This window comes from Astyanax mexicanus, chromosome 2 (genome assembly GCF_023375975.1).
Source record: "Astyanax mexicanus isolate ESR-SI-001 chromosome 2, AstMex3_surface, whole genome shotgun sequence".
Classification (NCBI taxonomy): Eukaryota; Metazoa; Chordata; class Actinopteri; order Characiformes; family Acestrorhamphidae; genus Astyanax; species Astyanax mexicanus.
In genome coordinates this window covers 63,045,954-63,065,163 of record NC_064409.1, presented here as the reverse complement: position 1 = coordinate 63,065,163, position 19,210 = coordinate 63,045,954, and the positions used below count along the sequence as shown (strand labels likewise).

The 19,210-nt window shown below is 39.0% G+C and overlaps 1 protein-coding gene across 3 annotated transcripts in view; it reads left to right on the top strand.

The window, feature by feature from the left end:
- Positions 1 to 19,210, top strand: part of dusp8a (dual specificity phosphatase 8a) — a 71,334-nt gene that overhangs the window by 33,322 nt on the left and 18,802 nt on the right. The window lies entirely within an intron of this gene.

Genomic DNA, 19,210 nt, shown 5'->3' with positions numbered 1-19,210 from the left:
TACTCTCCGAGAAGAAGCACTCATACGGCTGCTGGTGCTTCTACTATCATCTGCTTTTTTGCAGATTAATACTTACATGGCTTTTTTAGTTTTATCTGTACAAAAAAAGTAATTTTTTTTTATGTGTTTTAGTCTGATAAGGTAGTCCACATCCTTCGAGGATCTCTTCTGCAGACACTGATACTGGTAAAGCCGTGTTCAAGAGCCCTGGTTCATATTCCAAACCATATGCTCTCCAGTATCATTATAGGACCTCTTTAAAGCAATATTATGTAAGAATTGTCTCCTCCTGCATAATGTATCAGGAACTGTAATTCACTCTTTGGGCTGAGAGGTATCGAACTAGTGCTGAAAATGAAATAAGCGAAAGTTAAATTGAGGCAGAAAAGCAATATTAGAGGATTTTACACAAATATGGGTACACAAAATTAGTTACAAAGTGTTAAACAGTTCGCACAAGCATTTTTCTGCCTGTTTCACCAAAGTTATATAGTGCAATTAGCAGCGTACCAATCTGAGGGTAGCAGTCATGGGGACAGTACTCCATCTGTCATTTGAATTTAACCTAAAGTTCTGAGCTTTGGGCTACTGCCATTTTTTACCATTAGACCACATGGAGATGCATTTAGGGATTTTTTAAATTAGACTTGTAGTTTAGAGAAATGTGAAATGATTGTGATGATACTGCAAGAATTACAGTAATATTGCACTCACACAAATCTTTACACGTTTCAGTCTCGAGAACTCTAAGAACTCTGCCCAACACAAGTGTCCAATAAAATTCTCATTCTGCAGGTTAGTGAGCACACTCAGCGTTTTAATTATGACTACTGTGGAATGCTGATATATCTTGTCACAGTGGGCAACTTTTCAGATGTACGAAGTCCATATAAAGCTCACAGCCAGCTATAGCCAGTTGTAGCAGTTTCCCCTCTGAAAGCTTAAAGCTTATTTTTGCCTCCTCAAAGCCTCCCTGCTCCAAATATGTCACAACTGGAAAAGAAGCCAAAGCTGTTTCAATCAGGATTTGGAGAATTTTTGGAAATTGTGAACCGGCTTCCACAAATCTTTGATGAGGTCCCCTCACCCCGCCCCCACCTCGTCACTCTCAGCGTGGAGATTATGTCTCCCGAGCCAGTCTGTTCTAATGATGCACTTGCTCTCCTGCCTGGTAAGCCCCCTCAAAAACCCTGCGATTCTTAATTTGTCACACTTAACACCCAGAGCCTGCTCTTTCTGTGCTCGCTTTCTTTCTGAGGCCAAGACAGCAGCCTGTGTTTTCTCCCGCTGTGCTGCGCCTGTCTAAATTAAGACATATTACAGAGCGGAATCACACTTATTCCGTTCCGATAGCCGCCGTTTCCACAACGACAGAGCCAGATAATCTCCGGGGGTGAGAGGCAGTAGGGCGGGTTGGGGCGTTGTGGAAGGCTGTGGAAAAAATGAGGTTGATGGAAGTCAGTGGTAGGCTCAGTTGACTTCCAGCTGTGGCTTCTTTTATGGTGCATATGTGGGTGAGGGGATGACCTGGTTTCAACCAATCTATACCAGCCTGGCTGGGTTTAGCAGCCTATAGCCAGTTGTAACAGCTGAATGTAAGTCTGAGCGTAGCCTAGTTTAGCCAACGTCACCGGCCACCTACAGCGCTGCTAAAAATTAAGAGACCACTTCAGTTTCTAAATCAGTTTCTCTGATTGTGCTATTTATAGGTATATGTTTGAGTAAAATGAACATTGTTGTTTTATTTTTTAAACTATGGACAAAATGTCTCCCAAATTTATTTATTTTTTTGCATTTATTTGCAGAAAATGAGAAATGGCTGAAATAACAAAAGAAATCAATATTTGGTGGAATAACCCTGGTTTTAATCAAAGTTTTCATGCATCTTGGCATGATCTCCTCCACCATTCTTACACACTGCTTTTGGATAACTTTATGCCGCTCCTGGTGCAAAATTTCAAGCAGTTCAGCTTGGTTTGATGGCTTGTGATCATCCATCTTCCTCTTGATTATATTCTAGAGGTTTTCAATTTGTTAAAATTATCATCATTTTTAAGTGGTCTCTTATTTTTTTACAGAGCTGTATGTTTGAGTTAACAAGCTACTCAAACTAAAATGTTTGCATTAAACTGGTTTCCTAGTTTCATTGTATCTCTAAGTTATAACTTGCAGTACATAAATGACCACAAAAAAGTATTTTTAAAACCTTAATAATGTACCTAGCCTGACTTAACCTTTTCGTCATGCTTCAGGGTGATTCAGTTAGCAGCTTCTTCCTTATGATTCATATTACACATGACTAGTTAAGTCATGCCTTAAATATTTGTGGAGCAACCAACATGCTGCACACTGCTAATTTTAGGATGTTTTGCACCAGCACTATTTAGTCTCATCTATCAAATTCTGATTCGAATGCACCCCTGAAGCGATTAATCTTAGCAGATGTGAAATCAGTAATCACACTGGAGTTTGAACCGAAACAACTGCACTGAGACCCACATGAGGAGATGGTCTCGGTCCAGTCCGGTCCTAAACAAACTCTTGAGTTGTGTGTTCATTGTAAAAGCAGCCTCACAATGCACAAACAAACTGTACATGCTGGTCTGGAACACAGGACCTTCTGGCTATATTTACTTTATAGCTCCACCCCAGACAGCTCTGACCAATAATGTCAATTTGTTGTGACACAGTTTTGTTTGTTCTTCTTTGAGACCAAATGCAGGTGTGAAAACACCCTTAACGTTAGTTTAACCAGGGCTGGGCAGTATATCGCAAATATTTATGTATTGAAAACTGTTACTATACTATTACTATACAAGATATTAAAAATGACAATATCGTAATATAAAAGTTACAATAGTTTTCTGTACATTGTATATCACCCTTTTGTTTTTTTACATGCATAAACATACAAGTCTTTAGTCAGACCACCTTGTCCTAAATTCAACATATGGATACACATACATAGGATAATCTTTACACCCTAACCCACGATACAGCTTGCATTTAGCTGGTGTAACTGGCTGCTGTTGATGAGGAGGGAAGCCCCTGCCCTGCACTTATTTTCTCCACACTGCTTCAGATTGGGAGTGAGCATGCTGATTTGATTAGGGCCACATTAAGGCCATTTGGATGACGAACACCTCTTCCTCGTCTTTGATGTAAAGCATGAAAGGGAAGCTGACGTAATGGTGGTGAATGGGTCCAGTTTAGTGTTTGTGGGCTTGGTTGGCTTGTGTGTGTGTGAGTGTGTGTTCTGTGTATTAGGCTTTGTGCAGACCACACGCCTCTTTCTCACTGTGGCGGCGATGGTGTGCGTCAGTGCACACTCTGCTAATCAGTTCTTTCTGCTGCTGCTGCCTTTGGACCGGCCTGTTAGCTGTCCTGGATCCCCCAAGGCCTGTTTGACTTGAAGTACCCCTTCTTTCAGTTTAATTATTTCTTGCTGAGAGAGGTTTTGGCAAAAGTGTAGAGCTCTAAACTGTAAAACTCTGTACCATCCATTTTATATTAAACACTGCTGCCCAGGGTAGGCAGGCTCAGGACCCACTGCAATCCTGACCAGAGAGAAGCAGATAAGAAGATGGATGGATAGATTGGATACTCCAGTATGTTTTTTAGCCTAATCTCCAATTGCAGTCAATTTACTGTAGACCGTAATTTCTCGTAATTTCTGACACTTCAGAGAACCCAAAGCGAAGGGATTTAAACGCCTCTAACAAACACTATTGGCATTGGCTATGCTGATCTTAGCTTAGCTATTAGGCTCATAATATATATATGTCCAAATATCTGTGGAAAGCCCGAGTAAATGAGTACATTTAGCTTATAACTTTAAGATGTACCCACAAACACAGCTTGTCTAGTCCCTGTAGAGATGTACTGTCATTAGAATAGGGGGTCTCTGGAACTGTTAAACATCAACCTATTGTCATCATCCAACGCCAGACATGGGCTTTAGGACAGGGGTCGGCGATTAAGTTTGGCCGCGAGACAGATATTTTCCAAGCCATTACGTGGCCGGCCACAAAAAAAAAATCTGTTTTGGAAAATTAAGTGTAATGGGATGGAGTGCTACAGCCTAGTAGCTCTCCAGGCCAGAGGGTTGTTGAACCCAATTGCAGAACAGTTTATCTCAAAGCAGTTTATCTCAAAGCAGTTTATCTCAAAGCAGGTAAACCCAAGAAAAAAAGGAAAAAATAAATAAATAAACACACCGCTCTGCACACGGGATCAAACATGTGTTGTCAGGGTCGTGGTCCAATACACTATCGCTGCCCCGTCTAGTGATTTGGGACACGGCTGGGGAAAAAAAAGCCCTTATAAGGAGATAGGGAGCCCAAGAATGGGCGGAAACTAAAGTCCCCTGAGCACAACAGAGAGACAGGGGAGGAATGTAAGCAAAAGCCTACCAGAAAAACATTTAATTATTATTTTTTTATTTAATTATAGTTTAAACAACCTCACGGACTAGATGTTTTATGCTTGCAGGCCAGATGCTTTAGGAGTATTAAGCTGTGGAGCAGTGGAGATGCTGTGTTATAATTATTATCCATTCTATGCTTTTGGGAACAGTTGGGGTGTTTGGATGAGGAGGGGTGGTGCTAATCATCCAACATCCTGACATCACTAATGCTCTTGTCATTAAATCTGAATGCAATCAGATCCTGACAGCAGTGCTCCAAAATCCATCTAGCAGAAAGCATTCCCTGGACAGTAGAGACGTACTTCAACCAAATTAGTATAAACTCTTTGTATTACTCTTTATTTGGAAGAAACAATGAATGAGGAGGTGTCTTAATAATTTGCACATACAGTCTGTATAGTGTTTGTGACTGGAGATCACGTGTGCTTATTATAGTAGCTGAAAAACACCGTCTTCTTGTGTCTTCATTCTGCTTCTCGGCTCTAGCTCTTCTCATGCTCCCGGCGTCATTCTCTGTCTGGGGTTTGGAGGGGTTTGATGAGGGGCGGTGATGAAAACGAGCCCGTAAATGAGATTGACGGCGTGAAGAAAGGAATAATTATGTCCACTTTTGTCTCGCTGTCTAGGGAAGAGAATTTACTCTCAACGCTTTTTTTTTTTGTACATGCACGTGCAAGAAAAAAGGATTAGACCATACATACAGCACACACACATTCACATGCGAACACAGACATACATTCCTTTTGGTGAACTCGCACTAGTGTACGCACACACACACGCACGTACAGTCACACACTGAATGACCCAGCGGGTTTTGTTATGCAACAGTGATGTGGCGCGTCCCAGTCGGTGGAATAATAATGGTGCTATGAGCGGCTGAGCAGCGTGGGCTACATGACGCTAACTTACTAAACAGAAAGGCTCATCAGAAGCAGCAGTCTGGTAAACATTTCCCGTATCAGGGAGCTGCTGGCATGCTTTTATTCCACCGGTGCTTGTTTAGAGAAGATAGGAGGCTGTTTATACACTAATGCTGAAACCACCCCCACCACCACCTCCACCACCATCGCCTTCCCACCAGTGTACCATAATATACCCCCCCTCAACCACCCTGCCCAAACACACACATACAGGCCTAGTCTGTAGAGAGTCCGTAGAGAGAGGAGGAGATCTGGGAGGGAGTTTCTAAGATTCTTACAGGCTTAGATAGCATCACTGCAAGAATGGAAAACCAAATTACCCATCTTGACACAACATGAGGGAATCCTAATGAAGATGAGCTCTCCACCCAAAACCCAAGAGAAAAACAGAAGTAGGCCCATCGCAATATCTGTTTTTGTGGACGATGAATTAAGAATACTTTATACCACTAATAATAAAATGTATAATAATAATAACAATGCAATTACACCCTTTAAATCTAAACATTTAATTGATAAAGGTTAAGCAGACGGTTATTAATTAAAAAAATCTGTTTTTTAAATTCTGTTTTTTATGACTGCATCTCTACGGCTGCACAATAATTTAAGCAATGTGCCATGTATTGTCTCATTTATTTATATGTAAACTGTTAAGTATAAGCATCTCTCTGTGTGCTTTTGTTCCAAGCTCAGAAAACTACACACAATGGAAAGCAAAAATGATTGAGATCAATATATGTGTTCTTTTACTGTATAATAAGTAAAAATATATATATTATTGTGACCAGCCTAACAAGAAGTAAAGAATTTACTCTATATACAGTAGATCACATTTTGTACAACTAACTTACCTAAACATACAGTTTTTCACTCAGTAGTCTTAGGTTTTATGTATTCTCTAACTGCTTTAAAACTAATATCTGTACCCGCTGATTGACATGTGTGATCTATTCTTTACTGCAAGGTGAAAAGTTCTATTAAACACACTGAATTCCACTGAATAAAAAATAATTGGTGCTGTTATCTAACAAGAACCCTGACTGTTATCACATGCAAGACTTAATATATACATATACACTATATAATAAATATGCTGTATAGGCCTAATCCACATACAATACCTTTTAGTAGGTCTCTGGATGTGTTTCATCATCTGACCTCATCTGACATCATTTTAACCAGCAGAAGTGAGCTAAGTGTTTAATTTAACTTAAATACATCATTCATTCTTTATGCTGTAGGTAGAGTGTGACCTCACCCAAGTGAAACACTTTACTGATTGTCCTCGGGTCCACAGGTCCAGGTTAACCAGCATTACATCACAGTGTGAGAATGTTAGCCTACTATTAGATGGGTTTTACCAATTTGTTAGGTTTTGTTTATAACAGATAAAACATTTCTGTTTCATTTTTTTTTTAATCATAGCTTAATAGCATTTTCAAACTTTAAAACATATATATTTTCATGATTTTTTAACTATAAACATTTTCATATAAATATGTATAAATATAGTACTGCATGGAATCCTACAGAGTTGAAATAGATCCAGTGTATTCTTTATTATTATAGAGATGATCTAACTAAGCCATTGTCTGCCCAGACCAAGTCCATTATGTAAATGACATTTACATATACACTACTAGTCTACAAGATTAGTAGAATAACAAGAAGAATCTAAAAAATTGACTAAATCTAAAATAAGATACTCAGAAGCACTTGCCAGTATAAGTAATATCCCAGCCAAATAAGTTGCCGGGGACATATTATTGTGATTATGTGTTTAATTATCGCTGTTTACTGAAAAATCAAAGAGGAAAAGAAAATACAATCTGTTTGGTTATAAAAACTCCGCGAGTTAAAGTAGTTCCATTTATGCTCTGTTTGTAGCTGCGTTGTTTGGCTTGTAAGCGCTGCATCGTTGCTAGGTTACCTGTATGTAGGGGAGTAATACATGGACAGCTTCGGTTACAGTGCATTACCGCCTGATAATGGTACTCATACAACGCCTCTCAGCCAATCACATTGCAGGGTCGGAACTAAATGTCATATAATAAATAGCAGTGACTCAAAATTCCTACCTAAAAATAATGATTTTTTTGGCAATATCTCCTAACAGCTCTGACATTAGCCGTTCCTGCAGGCCGGTGTATTTGCGCTCTTCTCTCTCTGGCTACTGATAAGCTCTGCTGAAGCGCTGTGTGAACTTGTTCTTGTTGCCCCCAGTGGAATTGGCATGCTATTTCCTGCCTATGCCTGGCTGATACGAAAAAAAAGAAAAGTTCAGATTTGCTGCTGCTGTTGGAGTGCATCTCCCATGTCGCTCTCCTGTTTCTTGCTTTCTGCAGTGTAGTCAAAAAACACACACACACAAACACACTCAAACTGTGAGCATAGGAGGCCATGAACTTGAGCATTCATACTTGGTTCAAAAAGGGATTTAATTAAATTAAGACCTTCCACAGAGCTACAATATGTTTTGTGTATGTGCCTTAATGAGTGTGTGTGTGCGTAGCCATGTAGTCCTGTGTGTTTTCAGTGTGTGTACGTACATGTGACCTACAGATGTGCAGTGACTGCTCCTAATCTCCACCTGCCTGTTGCCATCTGCCTGTGTTTTTGTCTCTAGACAGCAGGAGCTGGAGGCTGGAGTCACCTAGGTTGTGCGTTTGTGTTTGTGTGTGTTTGTGCATGCTAGCCTACCACACCATGCCAGATGGACCAGTCTGCAGCCTACTTCTGCAGTACTGCATGATGCCAGGCTGTATTGCTACAGTTTTAGATCGTATCTCCACTTCCACAGTTCCCCTGAACCACTATTTCTTAAAAGCAGTCCACACCATAGAATTCACAAAAGGTTTGGATATTTTTTTGTAGATTAAACTGATTTTAGATTTAAAACAAACAAGAAAAAAGTGCAATTCCAGAAAAAAAGCATAGTATAATGTTGGGTCAATATTCAGAACCCTTTAACCAATTAATATTATCAATATTGGCTATTAAAATTAAGGTAAAGGTAAAATGGTAATTTAATTGCACTGTTGAAGTGAGATCATGCAGCACTAGTAAGTATCTGTAAGTATCCTGCTGACCTAACTAATGTTTTTCATTGTGTTTTTTTAAATATATTGTAATAAATACTGCAGTCATGCAGTTGTATAGTGCTGAATAAAGGGGAGGTTGCATTGCATTACATCCTGATACCAACCTCTTTCACCAAACTCAATTAATAGTTAACAAAAGAAAGCAAGGATGACGTCGACAGATGATAGAAGATTAAGTGCAATTAAATCCGAAAGCGGCCTTGCTTTGATGAAGCAGAGTAAAAGGTTGTAACTGGACCTGTTCTTCTCCTTCCTCTCTTTTTCTCTGTCAATCTGTGTCACTCTCTCATTCTCTCTGCGCTCCTTTCATCTCCTCTCACTTCAGCTGAAATTAGAGCTGAATGCAGTTTTGTGTCATTCCATTGCACCTTTTATACCGACAGGGCCTTTCTGTGGAATTGTGTGTGTATGAGGTAATGAAGGCGTGGTGACGCTCTGCGCTGTAAAACAATGCGGATGTTTCCTTCCACTCGGTGATATGTATGGACCGGCAGTGGATGACGTTCTCCCCCAGACCCTCAAACTCAGCCTGGCATGTTTACAGACCCACCCTACACGCATCCCAACAGGCATTTATCCCGACAGGCTTTTGTCCCACTGTTTTCTGGACACTGTCAGTCAAGTTCAAACCTTAATGTAGAGAGGTTTTGCAGGAATTAAGTACTTTTTAAATACATTAAGTTATATTTAATCATGTTTAATTTAGGAATAAGATCAAGAGGGAGATCTGATTTTTTTATCCAAGCAATCTTTACCATCTTTTTATGCATGTGTGTGTATTTTGTGTCACACAAACAAGTTGCAAGAGCTGGGCTCCGAGGTGTTTCGTTCAGTGCTGGTTCATTGTAAGGGTTTTCAGGGTTGTGTTTTCTTATTACAAAAGAGAAAGCAAGGAATAAAGATATAGAAAAAACTAAGTACAGGGTTTTTCATACGATACCGGGCAAGGCTAGATTGTAGTGCCATAAGCCAGCCAATAAAAGAAAAACTCATTATTTTCCAGAAGCTCACTATAAAAGAAACATTAGTATGTTTCATTCTAAGGCTAAATTACATGGTGGTAAATTGGCTTGTTAAACAATATCCAAGAATTTTTCACCCTAAATAAAGTCATATACTCTAAAAGTGACTCTACATTTACATAGACAAAATATTAAGCTAGTTAACTAGCTAATCATTAACAGTTCAAAGAAAGCAATGAAGCTACAGGTTAAGACTTATAAAATAAATATGATGTTTTAGCTACACTGCTATAGGCTAGGCTAGGCTTAGATAGGCAGTTCCTGTGAGCCATTGTGTTCTCTAACTAGCCAATACCGGCTAATTTATTCCTCCTTAATAGGTAAAACAACAGGTTTTATTCTTTGGCAAAATAACAGGGTGATAAATTGCCTTGTTTAATAATATCTAAGAATATTTAGTCCTGCCCAAAGTCACAAACTCTGAAAGTGACTCTATTCTCACAAAGGCAAAATGACAAGCTAGTTAACTAGCTGGAGTTGGCAGTTCCTCCCAAACCACATCAGTACCACACATAGCCGATGATAGATATAGTGCTTTTTCTACAGTGTGCTAGGCTAGGCTAAGCTATGCTAGGCTTAGCTAGGTGGTTCCTAACCAGCCACAAGCCCTCTGTTAAAAGAAAAACAGCATGTCTTGTTCTGAGGCAAGATAGCAGCATTGTAAATAGACTTTTTTGTTTTTTCTCCGACCAAAAAAATCACATACTCCAAAGTGACAATACATCACGCTAAGGAAGAATGTCAAGCTAGTTAACTAGAGCTAGAGTTAGTAGTTTAACAGGCCGTTTTTCTGCAAAATCGCATGAAGACCACCCATAGTGTTTCTCCACGCTGGAAAGGAAAGTGGTGAGGCGCTGGTCTACTAGTGTGCAGAACTAAAGGAATCTGTTAAATCACACACTCATTAATTATAAAGTAACACTGTCAGACTGATCTCTAGTCAGTGTGACTGCGGATAAACTGCAGCAGCTCCTGACTTCCTGTGTCAGTCTAACCCATGTGCATTACTGCACAGCAGTGCTGTGTGGCCCAATCAATGATTTCATTGACAAGGAGCCACTGTGGCCATTAGGGTGGTGAGGTAAGCTCCCGAGGGGAGCTCATGCTGCGTTATTGTGAGCACACACACACACACACACACACACACACACACACACACACACACACAGAGACACACAAACTTGCTTTCTCTTTGCAGAGAACACTGCTCTATTTTTAGTTTAGGCCTCTGTGGTCATCACATCTGGCGCCGGCCGCCTGCTTTTGCACCAGTGTGCTCTCAACTGATTGCCCTCACACTCACACACATTCTCACATGGGTCAAAGAACATTCTAACTACGTTTCTGATCATACCCACACTGAACCTTTCACGTTTGTTTTCTGAAAACTTGAGCATACACACACTTCGTTTGTGGTGTAGAGAAATGACCAGCGCTTGTCCTACATTCGCCCTTCTGTTTACTTGGCTTTTGAATGATGATTTGCTCATAAGCCTCAAATTATATGTGTTATGTCAATTCCCAGAAAATACATGAGGAACTGAATAGATGTGCTGCCAAATTCTTTCAGCATGATGTAAAACCCACAACCACTTTTCTCTTCTCTTCTCCTCTCTTCTCTTCTCTTCTCTTCTCTTGAGTTTTCACTTTTCCTCTGTTTCATTCTCTTTTCTTCTTGACTCTATTCTCTACTGTTCTCATCTTGACTATACTCTTTTCTGCTTTGTAACTTTGTTCTGGACTCTTCTTCACTCTTCATCCTTACTATTCTCTTTTCTGCCCTTTTCTCCTCTCTGCAGGACTTTTCCCTTCTGCACAGTTCAGCTCTTCCTGTGTGCTGGGAGATGCCAGCTGTTATGTAGCTGGGAGAACACACACTGGCCTTTTTTCCCTTTCTAGGGCACGTAGGGAAGCAGGGTGGAATCTGTGTGTTAACAGTGCTACTCCACTTTTGCAGTAGGAAAGTTGGCTCTATTGCAGCGAGCTGTCCTGGCGCCTCGGAGAAATCCATTCACTGCTCCAGTCTGCTTTTTTGCGTAAGAGAGCTTGTGGGTAGTTTTATTACATTGGTCATACTCAGTTATTGTGTGTGTGTGTGTGTGTGTGTGTGTCACAAAATTGACCATTTAGCAGAAAGGCTGTCCAGAGCACATCCATTTGAGCACTATACATTGCTCTGTATAGAATGCTACAAAAGATTCTTTGAGCAATGCTGGCACCTATACTTGAAGTTATGAGACAGCAGTATATAAATTGATCATGAAGCATTGCCTTAAGGGATGGCTTGTAAAGCCCACAACTGTATAGGTTTTGAGATGTTATCTTGTGGGAGAAGTTGAACATTGGCCAGCATGCCCATGCCATTAACATTCCTTGACATGTTCACTAGTATTACCTCATAGATGGCATTACCACCCACAGTTGACAGCACCATGTGTAGTAATTATTGTTACTGGCTAGAATTGTTAGAGTGAAGAGAAGAGAGTGAAGAGAGTGTTCCTTAGCTTTGATGGGATGTGGCACAACATGACACAAGTTATGGGACTCAATACTAGTTTTTGTCTCGTGACTTTTGGCATGCCAGCGTACATTTATGTTTACATAAACACATTTGAGACTCATTTGAGAAGAAGTGCTGAGGAAACATTTTATCAGTTTATTTCTGAAATAAAGTTAAATATGACATCTTGCTATGTTTTTTTGTTTACCCCGTCCCACAAAGGTTGCATTGGTAACAGTAAGACAGGACGAGAGTCAAATGCGTCTTCAAACAGTCCATGAATTCCAGGAAAAGTACAGCAAAACACAGGAACACACACTCTAACACGCATACCCTCGTTTGCTGACACACAGCGCGCTGTTGACGTAGCCCTGCGCTCATTTCCTGATAAAGGCCGGAGATCTTTCCATTCCGTCCCAGGCTAAATTTGGATTTTCCAGCCTGGCTTAAGGCCCCATGTGAAGAATGCAGACTTTGTCATCATTTCAGAGTCTCCAAGTCTTCTTGATAGCATTCTTGACCCCCCCCCCCTTAAGAGCCCCCCCAAAGCCTGCATATCCTCCCTCTTGTGTAACTCTCTGGAGAGTCCTCCACTGCTTCACATCAGCCAAATGACATCATGACTCTAGTGGGTTATTATAGGAGTGCATATCTTTCTTTTCAGTTCAGCTCGCTCTCATACATACTTTCTTCCTCTATGTTTATCTCTCTCTCACTTACTCTGTTCATTTCATTCTTTCTTTAATGCCTTTCTCTTTCAACACCGTCATTCCAGCTTAGAACTAGCAGGTAGGCCTGTCACGATAGGGATTTCTTTTTGGATGATGTATGTCCCAGAAATCATTGTTATATATGATGTATAAGGATTTTGAGCAGGATAGTTTTAAAATAATAAAAATAACAGTATCTACTGTGGTTGTTCAAACTTTAAGAATGTTGTGTATACAAACAATACATTCATAATAAATATACAATGAATTTTAGCATAAGTCTTAAGTTAATCCAGACAAATTTTCTGTGGCCTTAATTTTTTTTATTTATTTTAAAATTACTTTATTAATTAATTAAGTTCTCCGTATTGTAACATGTTCATAAACAAAATTATTTGCATTATGTAGAGTTGAATGATCTCATATTTTTATTGTATAAGGTCACAATCACTTTTTACATTTTTTTTAAAATACCATCAACTTAAGCATACCTCATCAACAATTAATATTTCAGCCACAGAAATTATTTTTTTTAGATTTGTGGTGCTTTTGTGGGTCACACCACATAATATTTTAACACTTTAAATAACAGATGTGTGTGTGTATATGTATGTGTTATTTTGTGCTTACAGCCCTTTTTTCCAACTAATAAATAAGATAATAATGCATTACATTTTGCTTATAAAGAAGAACAAACTATAAAATATTAAAAATAAATATACATTGGTAATATGGAATAATGGGCTCTTCTCACTAAGAAAGCACAATGGACAATACAGAGGTCAGCTAAAAATATTGAGGTTACATCTATATATATATATATATATATATATATTACAATATTTTACAATATATATTACAAAAACTCGCTAATGCTAAAAACCTAATTATTTTGACACGTGAACCAGCAGTTCTCTGCTTCTCCAGAGCATTCATGCCTAAAAAGTTATTGAGAAAGCATATCTTCTTATTGTGTGATGAGATCAGTTTCCATAGAGCTGCTTAAATATTTTATATTATATACTAAGCCTCTTTAGCATGTTTTAGCCATGCGCTCGGCTAACTGCGGCTGGCTGTGTTCATGCTGGTTGAGTGTGCTTAGCAGTGTAGTGTTTCTAGGCTTGGTCAGAATGTGTCAGATGTGTCATGGTCGTGGTGTAATGTCCACTAAGGCTTGTGTCATCATTACCGTTGTTGTCTCTCAGTGATGTCATTGCCACTCCAGGCTACAGATAAAAGAGCTTAACTTAACACACAGGACCACTCTCTGCTGGGGTCTGCTCCAGCATGGCCCTCTGCCATAGATGACTGGTGCATTACCTGACTATCACATGCTGAAACTGGTGATTCAAAGCTTTAGGTAATTTCCACATTAGTGAATCACATGATTACTGCCAAATACATAAAATCATATGAATACACTATATATTTAAATGTTTGTGGAAACTTATTGTAATTAATGCTTTCTGGTATATGTCTGATTGTCTGGTCCCTAGAGTAATATTGCTGATACAATAGGACTCTCTGGAGCAGATAAAGCATGTCTAATTCCAGTTGTGAGCTAGAGCAGTATACAGCAGTTCACAGCAGGGTACCTTACATGAACTGGCAAATTAATTTTTTAGACATTTTCTATATGACTTTTATGCTGTTCGTGTTGATATCAGCATTATATCATATCGTATTGATGTATATTAAAATAACCAGCCTTATTGGCCAGTACTAATGGTGCTCTTTCCAATTATTTTAGGAAAAGTTAGGAATGAAGTGGTGTGGTATTAATTCAACATGACCTGATTAAAGCTCTTGCTAAATGCAATCAAATTCTCACAGCAATGTTCAATTTGGATGTTCAAAATCTAGTAAAACGTTTTCCCTGAAGGGTAAAGACAGTTACTCCAATAAAAGCAGCATAAACTATTTGTAATTCGTATGAAAAGGGGATTGATCAGGTGTCACAGTAATTTTGTCCTTATAATATGTTAATATAGCACATTTGTAATGTGGAAATAATGAGTACGCTAATCAAGTTAAATGTAATATTTCAGTGTGTTGTGGGCTATAGAAATACAGAAAAAATATATACAATATATGATTTCATGTATGCACATGCAATAGTCTCACAGCAAGACGTGCAATGTCAAATCACATTTTTGCAATGTAATTTTTTATTTTGCAGCTTGATTCAAATATATCTAACCTATACCAGTTATGTTACTCCAATCATATCATCATTAATGCACAGATGTAATTATTTGTATCATTACATGTTGCATCATTGACTTTATTTAGGTTAAAATTGAGGTTAATTCCTGTTTTTTTTCTATATCGCAATATATATATATCCCAGAACAAAAAACAAAAATATTGCAATGTCGAACAGCAATATCATGAGATGTTACTGTAGGATGGTCTTCAGTTAAAATATTCTCTCCGTCAGAAATAGAAGTTCGTGTCTGTGATCTTTTTTAAACAAATTCTCCCAAAATAAAAAAGAGGAACACATTTCTGCCTCCCAGACTGCATGACACATCAGAGTGTCAGAGTGTAACCGTGACTATTAGTCACAGATACAGCAAGTCTCACTGCACTCTGACCTGAGACCTGTATGACGGCTTCAGCTGTAAAAGCTCACAGGCTTTATTTAGAATGCTGGTTTGACACTGGCTGTCGCAGAACTGGGCTGAATTGGGAACTGGGGAACGGTAATTTCATTCATGCTTCCTGTTTTTTTGTCCGATTACTAAAAATACACTGGTTAGTGGTTAGCAGTTCTGTCAACTTGCCACAATTGGACACCCCCTCACATACAAGCCCTGAGCATATATGGACATATTAATAACTGCACATGTAGGTAATAATGAGCTTATTCTTCGCTGATGGGTCATGTATGAGTAAATAGGACAAGACAGGCACCGTGCTGATTATGTATTTACTATAAATAAAACAAACCACAATCAAATCTGTACATCTGACTCTCATATGGCTAATATTATCTCCACTTTAACTCCCACTTGAGTCCTCTGTAACTGCATTAATGACCTGCTGCTTTGACAACTGCACAGCCTCCAGTCTACTGATCTCTGAGATCACTTTCATACCATCTCTGCTGGAACAAAACCTCATATCTCTAAAGTGACACATACTATTGTAATACAAGTACTGCTGTACATATATTAATCATGTAATTACTGCAGAATATACAGGAAGGCTGGTGATTTTAAACTGGAAAATGAAAAAAGAACATTCTTTTAGAATAAAGACTATAATGATGCTTGATCCAGCTGGATCAGATAACAGCTGGATTAGGAACTGAGCTTTTCATACATAGCAAGAAGAGTTGCAAGAGCAAGAATTTGTCTATTTCTGGAACATTGTCCCCAGATCTGATTTCTACTCTTAGTTAAGGGTGGTAAATTGGTGGAAGCTGATCTAAGAACAGCTCTCTGTTGGACTGAAGGGTGGCTAATTAACGCAGAGCTGATTGCAGTTGAGGAAGCAGGGGGTAATTCTGCTGTCAACCGCAGTTCATCTGAGTAGTGTCCGCCTGGTCATTAGTATCCAACATGACAGACAGGCCATCTGTCCTGAAGAGATTTCAGCGTGACTGTCACTTCTCAGCATGAGAATAATTAGTATTGGATTTAATGCATAGATGGAAATTGTTGCTGTATGTTTTTCTAAAATGTAAACCTTTTCAGAATGAAGAAAATGAGTTTACAAAGTTTATGAATCCAATTCCAAGTTAAGAATCTATTTCCTCCTTCTTTCCGGTGGATCCTCTATCAATTAAATGCTAAATGCAGACTAGTAAATGCTCTTCTCTAAGGCAAAGATAAAACTCAGATGATGAATAATTTCAATGATATCCTTACTGTTTGGCAATGTGTTCACGTAGACAACCAGCTCATAAACGTAACTGTTTACATACTTGTATATGAGCAACGCTTGTTTCTGCAGACCAGAGAACACTGACCAGGTTTCCAAATCAACTTTTAACATAATAACTTTTACTTGCAGTTTTCACAAGCATTTTTGTAATGTATAGCAGTAAGGACAAATACAGGTCCAGGTACTGTAAATCCAGGCTACTGAAGTGCCTGCACTGCCCCCACCATTTTTGGTGGTTCAACACCTTTCATACACTTTTAGATAACTTGTGTGCAAAACGTGCAAAACGAACGCACCAAACCAAGAATGCAAAGAATACCAGAGGCAGCATTCATGAATGCCCAAAAGCGTAGTTAACAGTAAGTATATCCCTTGCCTTAGTGTCATACAATAGCCCACTCTCCAGGCCCCATGTTGACTTCTAAGCTGAGTGTCCTCACACTAATGCTAATGTGTGTTAGTATCACATGTACAGCAAAGTCTGTCTGGCATTTTAAATGTGGTGGATTAGCGCTTGGCACGTGAATACGATGCCAGAAAAGACGGCGTGTAAAAATCGAGCGCTTATGTGGGCACGCGTGTTAGAATGAATGCTGTCAGCAGGTGGCCATCGGGTTCATTTCAGGAGGCTGACGTTAGACTGCTGCTCTGTTTTAAAAGGAACTGTAGACCAAAGCAGTACAGGCAGATTTTTATCTGATGGTTGTGTCATGCACTGAAATTCTCCCTACATCAGTTGGGAGGACGAAAAATGATAGCCCTGAGTCTACTACACACACGAGGCTCCTGTTTCCCTCTTTCCATGACTTCATCCAGCAGCCTGCTCATGACTTTGTGTACATAAGATGACCAGATGTTAAAGTGTAGTTCCGACGTGTATTACCAGTGTAGGAGTCGTGCTGGGATGGCGGGTCCCATGGTGCCTGAAAATGAGAGTGTGTTGCCATATATCGTGCTGTGCTGCAGGATATATCATTAGCACAGTACCGTCATTTGCAGGACTTGTTTAACAGATGTGTTGAGGGCATCTAGAGACATAAGACATTTGGGTAGCTAACTAAGTTAAGTAAAGCTAAGCTAAGTAAACAAAACTGTAATATAAGAATACTTTATTTTATACTCAAATGAGCGCTGGATGTAACTCTATACAGAATTCTCTACTGAAAATTGTTTATTTGGGTCAGTAAAGCACTTTTGTTTAATTACAGTAAGCTTAGATTCCCGAATTTCTCCAGTACTAAGGCTGAAGCATTAGCATTAGCGGCTAACTTCGCCAGCCGTATTAGCCGGGGTTAGGAGCAGGCTACAGGCTGATAATATTCCCCTCTGAATAGGGAAATAGCAAGCATGGTTAGCGGGAAATGCTAATTCTGCTAATATTCATTTATTAGTGTAATTATATCAGTAACAATGTTTATTTGGATACAGTATGCAGCTTGAGCTGCTGCCACAGTAATGGTAAATATAGCAGGCTTATTGTTTGTCATTCAGTGGCAATACATATATATAAAATAACATTACTTTTAAAGACAATTTTAATAGGGTACATAATTGTACATACTGCAGGATGTGTGCCAGCTGTGACCACGGTGCAGCTAATTAAATCCTGCTCGCTAGTTATTGTGTGGATCCCGTGGCACCCGCAGACTCGACCGCTCTGTGCTGACCTCAGATTGCACCCTTCTGTCATATGTGCACCATACATCCCTTTTTCTCCTAATATTGGTTTTATTGCAAACATATCAGTATGAACTCAGAGCAAACCACCACTAAAATGGAGAAGTCTATCATTTCTATATCATGCTTAATTAAGAATATACAGAGAAGCAACAGAACTGATGGGTTTGTCTCAGTACTTTTGTTGATATTGTGTAAAACTAAAAATATTTAATATATATCTCTCTTAGATGAATTAATAGGTTGGTACATCATCCACTGGTAACATCTGTTTATGTAAAACTCACTAAAAGCCCAGTAATGCAGAAAATTACTGTAAACTATAAATTATTTATTGTAATTTTTTTATATGTCTGGAACAGGGATGTTTTCTGAAGATTTGGAAAGCAAAATGAAACAGATTGCACATCTATAATATGTAGCATTAAAATGACATTATTATATATATTGATGGCATGCAATCCTAACAAGAATACTACTGACCTACTGCCCTAATTCTCAATCTGTACACCCCTTTCTGATTGCTAAAGTGATGATCAGTTCCATTTGGAAATATTTGGACATCATTTTAAAAGATAATATGTACCTTATTTTATTTTATTTTTATTTGTACTGACATTTCTTGTCAATGTCTTTCAGCCACACTGAGACCTGTGTGTATCTAGATGAAAATTACTCGCCTGCCTGCCCCCCCTGCTGTGGCTTTTATTTGGGAAGCACCAATTTTCTAAATCCTGTGCCAAAAATCAATATTTCCTCGTTTTGCCAATAAGAATGTTGATGTATTGTACATCCCTTGTGGCCTGCTTTTCATTTATTGTGCTTGATAGGATTTACATAGTCACACACACACACACACACATTTCTTGTGTCTAATACACACACACACATTCATGCACATGCATACACACACACACTCTGCGCACCACATGCACTGAGACACACAAACCTACACCCCCTGGG